The sequence below is a fragment of the Somniosus microcephalus genome, unplaced genomic scaffold (assembly GCF_052327205.1).
Source record: "Somniosus microcephalus isolate GS21.2 unplaced genomic scaffold, FLI_Smic_1.0 scaffold1, whole genome shotgun sequence".
Lineage (NCBI taxonomy): Eukaryota > Metazoa > Chordata > Chondrichthyes > Squaliformes > Somniosidae > Somniosus > Somniosus microcephalus.
Genome location: NW_028225188.1, coordinates 3,193,501 through 3,207,426, shown reverse-complemented (window position 1 = coordinate 3,207,426; position 13,926 = coordinate 3,193,501). Strand labels below are relative to the sequence as shown.

Genomic DNA, 13,926 nt, shown 5'->3' with positions numbered 1-13,926 from the left:
TAAAGGAAAATCCTAAGGTGTTTTATAAGTATATTAAGGGCAAGAGGATAACTAGGGAAAGAGTAGGGCCCATTAGGGACCAAAGTGGCAATCTGTGTGTGGAGCCAGAAGATGTAGGTGGGGTTTTAAATGAATTTTTTGCATCTGTGTTCACTATGGAGAAGGACGATGTAGACATAGAAATCGGGCAGGGGGACTGTGATATACTTGAACATATTAGCATCGAGAGGGAGGAGGTACTAGCGGTTTTAGCAGGCTTAAAAGTGGATAAATCCCCAGGCCCGGACGAGATATATCCCAGGCTGCTGTGTGAGGCAAAGGAGGAGATTGCAGGGGCTCTGACACAAATTTTCAGAACCTCTCTGGCCACAGGGGATGTGCTAGAGGACTGGAGAACAGCTAACGTGGTACCATCATTCAAGAAGGGTAGTAGGGATAAACCAGGGAATTACAGGCCAGTGAGCCTAACATCAGTGGTAGGGAAATTATTGGAAAAAATTCTGAGGGACAGAATTAGTCTCCACTTGGAGAGGCAAGGATTAATTAGGGATAGGCAGCATGGCTTTGTCAAGGGAAGATCATGTCTGACCAATTTGATTGAATTTTTCGAGGGGGTGACTAGGTGTGTGGATGAGGGTAGTGCAGTGGATGTGCTATACATGGATTTCAGTAAGGCTTTCGATAAAGTCCTGCATAGGAGACTGGTCAAGAAGGTAAGAGCCCATGGGATCCAGGGTGCCTTGGCACATTGGATCCAAAACTGGCTTAGTGGCAGAAGGCAGAGGGTGATGGTCGATGGTTTTTGTGACTGGAAGCCTGTGTCCAGTGGGGTACCGCAGGGATCGGTGCTGGGTCCCTTGCTGTTTGTGGTCTACATTAATGATTTGGATGTGAATGTAAAGGGTATGATCAGTAAGGTCGCAGATGACACGAAAATTGGTGGGGTGGTACATAGCGAGGAGGTAGCCTCAGTCTGCAGGACGATATAGATGGCTTGGTCAGATGGGCGGAACAGTGGCAAATGGAATTTAACCCTGAAAAGTGTGAGGTGATGCATTTTGGAGGGACTAACAAGGCAAGGGAATACACAATGAATGGTAAGACCCTAGGAAAGACAGAGGATCAGAGGGACCTTGGTGTGCATGTACATAGATCCCTGAAGGCAGCAGAACAGGTGGATAAGGTGGTTAAAAAGGCATATGGGATACTTGCCTTCATTAGCCGAGGCATAGAATATAAGAGCAGAGTGGTTATGATGGAGTTGTACAAAACACTAGTTAGGCCACAGCTGGAATACTGTGTGCAGTTCTGGTCGCCACACTATAGGAAGGATGTGATTGCATTAGAGAGGGTGCAGAGGAGATTCACCAGGATGTTACCTGGGCTGGAGCGCTTCAGCTATGAAGAGAGACTGGACAGGCTGGGGTTGTTTTCTTTAGAGTAGAGAAGGCTGAGGGGGGACCTGATTGAGGTGTACAAAATTATGAGGGGCATAGATAGGGTAGATAGAAAGGAACTTTTCCCCTTAGTAGAGGGGTCAATAACCAGGGGGCATAGTTTCAAGGTAAGGGGCAGGAGGTTTAGAGGGGATTTGAGGAAAAGCTTTTTCACCCAGAGGGTGGTTGGAATCTGGAACTCACTGCCTGAAAGGGTGGTAGAGGCAAGAACCCTCACAACATTCAAGAAGCATTTAGATGAGCACTTGAAACGCCATAGCATACAAGGCTACGGACCAAGTGCTGGAAAATGGGATTAGAATAGACAGGGCTTGATGGCCGGCGTGGACACGATGGGCCGAAGGGCCCCTTTCTGTGCTGTATAAATCTATGACTCTATGGTAGCACTCTTGCCTCTGAGGCATAAGGTTGTGGGTTCAAGTCCCACTCCAGAGAATTGAGCGCAAAAATCCAGGCTGACACTCCAGTGCAGTACTGAGGCACTGTCAGAGGTGGTGTCTTTCGGATGAGACATTAAACTGAGGCCCTGTCTGCTCTCTCAGGTGGATGTAAAAGAGCCCATGACACTATTTTGAGAAAGAAAGACTTGCATTTATATAGTGCTTTCATGACCAGCAGACGTCTTGAAGTGCTTTACAGCCAATGAAGTACTTTTGAGGTGTAGTCACTGTTGTAATGTGGGAAAGAGCAGGGGAAATATCCCCAGTGTCCTAGCCAATGTTTATCCCTCAATCAATGTAACAAAAGGATAATAGCAAAATACTGCGGATGCTGGAAATCTGAAATAACAACAGGAAATGCTGGAAACACTCAGCAGGCCAGGCAACATCCGTAGAGAGAGAAACAGAGTTAACAAAAAGATAGATTATCTGGTCAATATCACATTGCTGTTTGTGGGAGCTTGCTGTGCGCTAATTGACTTCTGTGTTTCCTACATTACAACAGTGACTACACTTCAAACAGTACTTCATTGGCTGTAAAGTGCTTTGGGACGTCCGGTGGTGGTGAAGGCGCTATAGAAATGCAAGTGTTTCTTTCTTCACTGGTCTCACCAGCGACCTCTTCTGGCTGATGGTTGATTGACAGACGATAGTCCGCGCATGCGCACAGGGAGCGGCGGTTTGGACCTAGTCCGGCGCAGCGACCCCTCCCGGTCACCAAGGGCAGCAACTGCGCATGCCCAGAGGAGACCAACCCCCCTCCCCCACACGGAGCTGCGCCTGCGCGGTCGGATCCTGCCAGAGGGAGTCGGTGCGGGCCATTCCTGGGAAAGGCCTTGGTGTCGGTTCCAGAGTCGCGATCGGTGACGCAAAGTGAGTTTTCTCCACTCCGATTGGGTGGAGAATCGCGCGGGGTGGGGGGGAGGGGTAGATCGGGAGAGAACAGAGAAATAGAAAAACCCGAGAGTCCACGAGGCCCCGGACCGAGCGGCGTCAGTTGGACGGAGCACGTGATCTCCTCGGGGACACGTGACCGAGCCCACGGCCTGATTGACGGGAGCTTCCGACCAATAGGGAGCTAGCGGGGCGGGGCTGGAGGAGCTAGCTGGCGGTGGGTCCTCCAACCAATCGGGGAGCCTGAGGGACGGGACTTGCGCCGGCTGATTGTCTGATCCGCAGGGCAGCGAGTTTCTCCAGTCCCTTGTTCAGGGCCCGGGGCCAGGGGAGGCTGTGGGCCTTTACTCCCCTCATTGGACACAAGGCTCTTTGGCTCACAACACACTGGCTCAGGTTTTAATAGAGACTTTTTAAATTCATCAATAAAAGCAGATAAACCTCGTGCTTCTGTGGAACAAACTTTCTAATATTTTATAGAATCATAGAATGGTTACAGCACAGAAGGAGGCCATTCAGCCCGTCGAGCCCGTGCCGGCTCTCTGCAAGACCACTTCAGCGAGTCCCACTCCCCGCCCTTTCCCCGTAACCCTGCACATTTCTTTACTTCAGGCACTTATCCAATTCCCTTTTGAAAGCGGTGATTGAATCTGCCTCCACCACCCTTTCAGGCAGTGCATTCCAGATCCTAACCACTCGCTGAGTAAAAAAGTTTTTCCTCATGTCGCCTTTGGTTCTTCTGCCAATCACCTTAAATCTGTGTCCTCTGGTTCGCGACCCTTCCACCAATGTGAACAGTTTCTCTCTATCTACTCTGTCCAGAACCCTCATCATTTTGAACACCTCCATCAAATCTCATCTCAACCTTCTCTACACTAAGGAGAACAACCCCAGCTTCTCGAGTCTCTCCACATAACTGAAGTCCCTCATCCCTGGAACCATTCTTGTAAATCTTTTCTGCACCCTCTCTAAAGCCTTCACATCCTTCCTAAAGGGCGGTGCCCAGAATTGGACACAATACTCCAGTTGGGGCCGAACCAGTGTTTTATAAAGGTTCATCATAACCTCCTTGTTTTTGGACTCTATACCTCTATTTATAAAGCCCAGGTTCCCGTAAGCTTTTTTAACCGCTTTCTCAACCTGCCCTGCCACCTTCAACGATTTGTGCACACATACCCCCCGGTCTCTCTGTTCATGCACCCACTTTAGGATTGTACCCTTTAGTTTATATTGCCTCTCCTCATTCTTCCTACCAAAATATATCAGTTCGCACTTTTCTGCATTAAATTTCATCTCCCACGTGTCCGCCCATTCCACCAGCCTGTCTATGTCCCCTTGAAGTCTATCACTAACCTCCTCACTGTTCACTATACTTCCAAGTTTTGTGTCATCTGCATATTTTGAAACTGTGCCCTGTACACCCAAGTCAAAGTCATTAATATATATCAAGAAAAGCAGTGATCCTAGTACCGACCCCTGGGGAACACCACTGTGTACCTTCCTCCAGTCTGAAAAACAACTGTTCACCACTACTCTCTGTTTCCTGTCACTTTGCCAATTTTGTATCCATGCTGCCACTGTCCCTATTATTCCATGGGTATCAACTTTGCTGGTAAGCCGAGTATGTGGCTCTTTGTCGAACGCCTTTTGGAAATCCATGTACACCAAGTTAACCGCATTGCCCTCATCAACCCTCTCTGTTACCTCATCAAAAAACTCAATCAGAATCAGAGCGGCCGGGCCCAGCGGACGTGCGGCCAGGGCCCAGGCACCAGGAAACCCAGGGTGCAGCGCCTCCCCCATCCGAGCCGCCGCTTCCCGGTTTCTTCAGCCGGTTCCACCAAGTCCGACTCGGGGCAAAGGACAGGAGCCAGGCTCCCAGAATGGCCCGTGGCCCCGGAGAGCATATGCACTCTCAGCGTGGAAATCAGCGCGTTGGATAGAGCGGTTTCTGGGGCGCGGTGATTGTGGGTGCTGCGGCCACCATTAGTCAACAGCTGTGGGGAAGAGTTTTATTGCAGGTGATGGAAGGTAGGTCCCTGGCCCCCTGTGTAGGTCTTTTTGTTGCTTCAGTTTGAGCTGGAGTGGAGATGGAGGAGAAGCTGCTGGGTTTAATCCCCAGTACTTCTGAGCCCAGGGGGACCCAACAGTTTCCAATGTGTGACAGTCAAGGGTGGTGGATTCTGGGGGAGATTAGGTTGTTACACAGACACTGTCCCTACAATGTAAAAGAGTATTGTTTTAGGAATAAGTATTTCTGTAGAGGCTTTTAATCCATTTTACATATACAGGTTTGTTTTAATTCATTCTTGGGATGTGGGCGTCGCTCGCAAGACCAGAATATGTTGCCAATCCCCATTTTCCCGTTGAGAAGGTGATGGTGGGCCGCCTTCTTGAACCGCTGCAGTCCGTGTGGTGAAGGTACTCCCACAATGCTGTTGTGTAAGGAGTTCCAGGATTTTCACCCAGTGATGATGTAGCAACGGCGATATATGTCCAAGTCAGGATGGTGTGTGACTGGGAGAACTTGGAGGTGATGGTGTTCCCATGCACCTTCTGCCCTTGTCCTTCTAGGTGCTGGAGGTTGTGGGTTTTGGAGGTTCTGTCAAAGTTCTGGTCGAGTTGCAGATGTATAAAGTCCGTCTCCTTCACCCCCTCCCACTCCCACCTCTCTCTCTCTCTCTCTCTCCTCCCATAGAGGCCAGAGGCCCAGACCAGGTGGCAGATTCCCTTCACCAAGGGACATTAGTGAACCAGTGGGATTTTATGACAATCCGGCAGCTTTCATGGTCACTTTTTTCTAGTGCCGGCCCCACAAATGACCAGATTCATGGAGCTCAATTTCACAACCTGCCTCTTTAGTGGGTTCTCTCTCACGCTCCCTGTTTTAAATTCATTTTACAGGGTATTAGAAGGGGAGGATTTGCAGACAGGAAACTCAAACCAAACATCACGTCAAGATCTGACACTCACTCGATTCATCAGGAACTGAATATCATCGGCCTTTGAATATGGAAGCAAAAAGCACCGTTCACATCGGGGAGAGGCCGTTCACCTGCTCCGAGTGTGGGAAGGGATTCACTAATTCATCCCGCCTGCTGAGACACCAGCGAGTTCACACTGATGAGAGACCTTTTAACTGCTCGGACTGTGGGAATTGCTTTAAAAGTTCCGGGGCACTGATACACCATCAACGTGTTCACACTGGGGAGAGACCGTTCAGGTGCTCGCACTGCGGGACTGGGTTTGGGCAGTCATCTGACCTCACTGTACACCAGCGAGTTCACACTGGGGAGAGGCCGTTCACCTGCTCCGTGTGTGGGAAGGGATTCACTCGCTCATCCCACCTGCTGACACACCAGCGAGTTCACACTGGGGAGAGGCCATTCACCTGCTCCGTGTGTGGGAAGGGATTCGCTCGTTCATCCAACCTGCTGATACACCAGCGAGTTCACACTGATGAGAGACCTTTTAAATGCTCGGACTGTGGGAAGTGCTATAAAGTGTCCGGGGAACTGATACGCCATCAACGTGTTCACACTGATGAGAGACCGTTCAGGTGCTCTCACTGCGGGACTGGGTTCAGGCGATCATCTGACCTCACTGTACACCTGTGCACTCACACTGGGGAGAGGCCGTTCACCTGCTCTCACTGCGGGACTGGGTTTAGGCAGTCATCTGAGCTCACTATACACCAGCGCACTCACACTGGGGAGCGGCCGTTCACCTGCTCCGTGTGTGGGAAGGGATTCACTCGCTCATCCCACCTGCTGACACACCAGCGCACTCACACTGGGGAGCGGCCGTTCACCTGCTCTGACTGTGGGAAGGGATTCACTGAGTCATACCACCTGCTGACACACCAGCGAGTTCACACTGGGGAGAGACCGTTCACCTGCCCTGAGTGTGGGAAGGGATTCACTCAGTCATCCCACCTGCTGAGACACCAGCGAGTTCACACTGGGGAGAGGCCGTTCACCTGCCCTGAGTGTGGGAAGGGATTCACTCAGTCATCCAACCTACTGACACACCAGCGAGTTCACAAGTGACTGCAGGGATTGGATTCTGTTGTTGCTGCTGTTAATCACATCCAGGACTGAACCATGTTCATTCTGACAGGTGGGGATTGTTTCTGCTGATGTTAATAAGTCCGGGAACTGGGCTGGAGTTTAATATTCTGGATAGATGTCAAATAAATCAGCTTTGTGTTAAACACATTGTTGCAGATTTTCTTCTTTCCCACCTGAGTGTTTAGCATCACCTGGCTGGAGCTCAGAAAGGACAATCTGGGGGAGAATCATACGGTGGGAACAGAACTCCAGCCTGGACACAGTCCTTCAGGGCCACACTGAGAGGGGCAAATGGCACTTTGGTCTTTCTCGTCTCTCTTCACTGACAGCAAAGTTGCCGTGCGGGTTAATCTCGAGGCGTGTGAGAAATGTGTCCCAGCTGCTCTCTGCCATGGTTTAGAGCTCCTAGACACGGAACTGGAGGCTCCTTTACGAATGTAGCCCAGTGCTTTTTATTTAATGGCCTTATTAACCTGTGTTGCTACTTTTAGTGATTTGTGTATCTGTATCCCTGGATCCCTCTGCTCCTCCAGCCCATTTAGACTATTAGGGGGAAATTCAGTGGCGTCCCCTTTGGGTCGCTAACGTCACCGGGGCTAATTTTAGCGCCCTGAAAAAGTTAGTGCCCCTGCGCATTAAATTCAGTGGTAGCGCCCCAGGCAGGAGGCGGGGTGGTACTGGAAGCGCGCCCTTCCCTCTTGAGGTGCTACCAGTGAATTTCACGGTGCTTTGTGTAACGTCGCCATACCCGTCGGCACATAGCACCGTGTCATAGCAGACCTCCCTCCCTGATTAAAGGGGAGGGGCCTAGCACTGCGCACACCGGGGCCCTGCTGGGCCACTGGGGAACAGGGTGTTGGATCAAGAGGAGCGCCGGGCTGAGAGATCGTGGCCGGCACCCTGAAGAATAAAGGGGAAACATAGAAGATAGGAGCAGGAGTAGGCCATTCGGCCCTTCGCGCCTGCTCCGCCATTCAATGAGATCATGGCTGATCATCCAAATTCAGTACCCTGTTCCTGCCTTCTCCCCATATCCCTTGATCCCTTTAGCCTTAGGAAATATATCCAACTCTTTTTGAATATATTTAATGAACTGGCCTCCACCGCCCTCTGTGGCAGAGAATTCCACAGGTTCACCACTCTCTGGGTGAAGAAATTCCTCCGGATTTCAGTCCTAAATGGCTTACCCCTTATCCTTAGACTATGACCCCTGGTTCTGGACTCCCCGGCCATCATAAAAATCCTTCCTGCATCTAGTCTGTCCAGACCTGACAGAATTTTATAAGTTTCGATGAGATCCCCTCTCAATCTTCTAAACTACAGTGAGTATAATCCCAATCGACACAATCTCTCCTCATACGTCATTCCTGCCATCCCAGGTATCAGCCTGGTGAATCTTCGCTGCACTCCTTCCATGGCAAGAACGTCCTTCCTCAGGTAAGGCGACCAAAACTGCACACAATACTCAAGGTGCGGTCTCACCAAGGCCCTGTACAACTGTAGCAAGACATCCTTATTCCTGTACTCGAACCCTCTTGCTACGAAGGCCAACATACCATTTGCCTTCTTAACTGCCTGCTGCACCTGCATGCTTACCTTCAGCGACTGGTGCACAAGAACACCCAGGTCTCTTTGCACTTCCCCTTCTCCCAATCTATTGCCATTCAAATAATAATCTGCCTTCCTGTTTTTGCCACCAAAGTGGATAACCTCACATTTATCCACATTATAGTGCATTTGCCATGTTTCTGCCCAATCACCCAATCTGTCCAAATCGTACTGGAGTTTCACGACATCCTCCTCACAGCTTACCCTCCCACCCAGCTTTGTGTCGTCTGCAAATTTGGAGATATTACATCCAATTCCCCCATCCAGATCATTAATATATATTGTGAACAGCTGGAGTCCTAGGACCGATCCTTGCGGTACCCCACTAGTCACTGCCTGCCACTCGGAAAACGACCCGTTTATTCCAACTCTTTGCTTTCTGTCCACCAACCAGTTCTCTATCCAGGTCAATACCTTGCCCCCAATCCCATGTGCCTCAATTTTGCACGCTAATCTCTTATGTGGGACCTTATCGAAAGCCTTCTGAAAGTCCAAATACACCACATCCACTGGTTCTCCCTTATCTATTTTACCAGTTACATCCTCAAAAAATTCCAGTAGATTAGTCAAGCACAATTTACCTTTTGTAAATCCATGTTGACTTTGTCCGATCCTGTCACTGCTTTCCAAGTGCTCTGCTATTACATCTTTTATAATAGACTCTAGCATTTTCCCCACGACCGATGTCAGGCTTACCGGACTATAATTTCCCGCTTTTTCTCTACCACCTTTTTTGAATAGTGGGGTAACATTAGCTACCCTCCAATCCATGGGTACTGTTCCAGAGTCTATCGAGTTCTGGAAGATGACCAGCAATGCATCTACTATTTCTAGGTCCACTTCCTTAAGTACCCTGGGATGTAGATTATCAGGCTCTGGGGATTTATCGGCTTTCAGTCCCATCAATTTTCCTAACTCCATTTCCCTACAAATACTGATTTCTTTCAGTTCCACCCTTTCATCAGGCCCTATGTCCCCCGGCATCTCTGGGAGGTTATTTGTGTCCTCCTTTGTGAAGACAGAACCAAAGTATGAATTTAGTTGGTCTGCCATTTCTTTGTTTCCCATTATAAATTCCCCTGATTCTGACTGCAAGGGACCTACGCTTGACTTCACCAATCTTTTTCTCTTCACATATCTATAAAAGCTTTTACAGTCAGTTTTTATGTTCCCTGATAGCTTACTCTCATATTCTATTTTCCCTTTCTTAATTAATCCCTTTGTCCTCCTTTGTTGAATCCTAAACTGCTCCCAATCCTCAGGATTATTGCTTTTTCTGGCCAATTTATATGTCATCTCCTTGGATCTTATGCTATCCCTAATTTCCCTTGTTAGCCACGGTTGAGTCACCTTTTTTGTTTTATTTTTATGCCAAACTGGGATGAACAAATTCTGTAGCTCATCCATTCGGTCTTTGAATGTTTGCCATTGCCTATCCACCGTCAACCCTTTGAGTGCCATTCCCCAATCAATCCTACCCAACTCGCTCCTCAGACCATCGTAGTTTCCTTTATTTAAATTGAGGACCCTAGTCTCTGAGTCAACTACTTCATTCTCTATCTTAATGAAGAATTCGATCATATTATGATCGCTCAGACACAAGGGGCCTCGTACAAAATAAAAAGTTGCCGCCCGACACCTGCCCTTTAAGTGGCGTCGCCATGGTTGCAGGAACGACCCCTGACCCTGTCAGACATATCGTCCAGCGATAGGTCAGGGGTCGCAACCCAAGGTTGCAGCCGGGGTGCTGCGCATGGCGATGACGTCATTGCCGGCGGTGCAGTGCCGCGGGGCGCTACCGGCTACCGCCACCGCTAACCTCCCGCTGATTATCACAGGAGGCACAAAGCAACCCAATTTCACCCCCTTGTCCAAGTAGTGAGTGGCCTCCATATTCTTCCCACCAAAACACACCACCTCACACTGACCTATAGTGAAATTCATTAACACACCACCTCATACTGATCTACAGTGAAATTCATTTGCCAATTACATGCTCATTCTGAAATTTATTAATGTCTTCTTGCATTTTGTCTTCCTCAGTATTAACTCTACCTCCCAATTTGGTGTCATCGACAAACTTTGAAATTGTTCTTCTGATTCCCGAGTCCTAATCGTTTATGAACAACAGTGATCCCAGCACCGATCCCTGTGGAACTCCACTTCCCACCTTTTGCCAGTCTGAGTAGCTGCTCCCAACCCCATCTCTCTGTTTTCTGTTTTGTGACCAGCTTGCTATATCAATAAACAGTATGTAAGATCGACAAGATGACCAAGGTCAGGCCGTGTGGAGTGAAGGGCCCGGCAGCAGAATGAATGGAAAGCTGGCTACAAAACAGAAATCAGAGGGTTGGAGTTAAGGGAAGTTTGTTGCGATCTTTCCATCCATTCTGCTGCCTGGCCCTTGACTCCACATGGCCTGACTGTGGTCATCTTGTGGACCGTACATACTGCAGACACAGTGCACCAGTGGTGGAGGAGGTGGATATTGAGTCCTGTGGCAGGGGCGTCCCTGACAGGGTTACAGATCCTTCAGCCACTGGAGCAACATGGAGGCTCTTGTTCGGGGCCTGAGGCCCACCCTGGGTGTTTGTAAAGCGGATAATGTTGAGTGTTTTAATAATGGGGCTCGGGGCCTACCTGCAGTTTATTAATCTCCCGACCCCGCTCCCGCCGACCAGCAGCTCCGCCCGGCGACCGCGCGGGGCTTTCTTTGTAAAGTCAGTGAGGGAAACATGACCCGGGCCCACGGCCTGATTGACGGGAGCTTCTGACCAATAGGGAGTGAGCGGGGTGGGGCTGGAGGAGCGAGCTTGCGGTGGGTCCTCCAACCAATTGGGGAGCCCGCGGGGCGGGACTTGTGCCGGCTGATTGTCTGATCCGCAGGGCAGCGAGTTTCTCCAGTCCCTTGTTCAGGGCCCGGGGCCAGGGGAGGCTGCGGGCCTTTATTCCCCTCATTGGACACAAGGCTCTTTGGCTCACAACACACTGGCTCAGATTGCAATACAGACTTTTTTAATTCATGAATAAAAGCAGATAAACCCCGTGCTTCTGTGGCACAAACTTCTTAATATTTGGGAGTAAAAGTACAAGTTTTTGTCCCTCTGGGGAATTTGTTATTAGTTTCAGGAAACAACAACCACTTGTATTTATAAAGCGCCTTTAATGTAGTGAAACATCCCAAGGTTCTTCACAGGAGCGTTAGAAAACAAAATCTGACACCGAGCCACATAAAGCGATATTCGGGCAGATGATCAAAAGCTTGGTCAAAGAAGTAGGTTTAAAGAAGGAGAGAGATGGAGAGGTTTAGGGAAGGAATTCCAGAGCTTAGGGCCCAGGCAGCTGAAGGCACGGCCACCAATGTGGAGCGATTAAAATCGGGGATGCTCAAGAGGCCGGAATTAGAGGAGCACAAATATCTCGGAAGGTTGTAGGGGTTGGAAGAGATTCCAGAGATAGGGAGGGGCGAGGCCACGGAGGGATTTGAAAACCAGGATGAGAATTTTAAGGATGAGACACTTGAGGAAAAGCAGGGAGTGGGGGAGGGTCAAGCCCTTATGGGACAGGGTCGCTAATTCTGTTCTGGGACAGTTACTGGGACAGACTGTATCTCCCCTCTCCTCCAGACAGGGATTTGTGGGAGTTAAAGGGACAGTAATTCTCCTTGTTTTGCGAGATTGTAATTAAAAGGACACTGCTCTGAGATGGCTGCGAACTTTTAGTTCCGCCAGCCTTTCTAAAACATCTTCCTTTTTTGAGGATCTGTGTGAACAGGCTGGTGACTCAGCAGGTGGGATGAGCTCTGAAACATCTTTGCACAGTCAGATCATTTAAAGGGTCTCTCATCGGTTCTGGGGCAGGAGGGATCTGGTTAACAGTGATCACAATATCATTAGGTTTAAAGTAGTTATGGAAAGGGACAAAATAAAATCAACGGTGAAAATACCCAGCTGGAAGAGAGTCAATTTCAGTGATTTGAGAAGGGATCGAGCACAGGTGGACTGGAAACAAAGATTGTCCAGGAAAACAGTGAATGACCAATGGCAGGCCTTCAAGGCTGAGATAGTTCTGGTACAAACCAAGCATAAGGAGGAAAGATGGGCCATCCAAAGCTGGAGCTCCCGATGACAAAGGATATAGAGGTTAGAATAAAACAGAAAAAGGAGGTTTACGACAAATGTCAGGTACAGAATACAGTCAAAAACCAGGCAGAATACAGAGAGTGCGGGGGAAATTGAAACAGGATATAAGAAGGGCAAAGAGAGAATATGAGAAAAGATTAGGGGGCAACATAAAAGGGAAAAAATCTTCTATAAACGTGAAAAGTAAAAGGATAGTTAAAGGAATGGTGGGGCCGATTAGTGACCAAATAGGAGCTCATCATAAGAACATAAGAAATAAGAGCAGGAGTCGGCCATTTGGCCCCTCGAGCCTGCTCCACCATTCAATGAGATCATGGCTGATCTGATCTTGGGCTCAGCTCCATTTCCCTGCCCGCTCCCCATAACCCTTCACTCCCTTATCGTTCAAAAATCTGTCGATCTCCACCTTAAATGTATTTAATGACCCAGCCTCCACAGCTCTCTGGGGCAGCGAATCCCACAGGTTTACGACCCTCGGAGAGAAGAAATTCCTCCTCATCTCAGTTCTAAAAGGGCGACCCTTTATTCTGAAACTGTGCCCCCGAGTTCTAGATTTCCCCACGAGGGGAAACATCCTCTCAGCATCTACCCTGTCGAGCCCCCTCAGTATCTTATATGTTTCAATAAGATCACCTCTCATTCTTCTAAATTCCAATGAGTATCGGCCCAACCTGCTCAACCTTTCCTCATAAGACAACCCCTTCATCCCAGGAATCAATCTCGTGAACCTTCTCTGAACTGCCTCCAATGCAAGTATATCCCTCCTTAAATAAGGAGACCAAAACTGCATGCTAACTTTTTGTGTTTCATAAAAAAGGACCCCTAGGTCACTCTGTACTGCAGCATTTTGTAATCTCTCTCCATTTAAATAATGATTTGCTTCAGTACCCTGTCCCTGCCTTCTCCCCATATCCCTTGATCCCTTTAGCCTTAAGAAATATATCCAACTCCTTCTTGAATATATTTAATTAATTGGCCTCTACTGCCTTCTGTGGTAGAGAATTCCACAGGTTCACCACTCTCTGGGTGAAGAAATTCCTCCTCATCTCTGTCCTAAATGGCTTACCCCTTATCCTTAGACTGTGACCCCTGGTTCTGGACTCCCCCACCATCGGGAACATCCTTCCTGCATTTGACCCATTTATCCTGACTCTCTGTTTTCTGTTAGTTAGCCAATCCTCTATCCATGCTAATATATTACCCTCAACCCCGTGAGCTCTTATCGTGTGCAGTAACCTTTTATGTGGCACCTTATCGAATGCCCTCTGGAAATCCAAATGCACATCCGCTGGTTCCCCTTTATCCACCCTACTCA

The 13,926-nt window shown here is 48.8% G+C and overlaps 1 pseudogene; it reads left to right on the top strand.

Annotated features, from left to right (window-relative positions):
* Positions 1 to 7,004, top strand: part of LOC147084154 (uncharacterized) — a 33,706-nt pseudogene extending 26,702 nt beyond the window's left edge.
* The last annotated feature ends 6,922 nt before the right edge of the window (positions 7,005 to 13,926 follow it).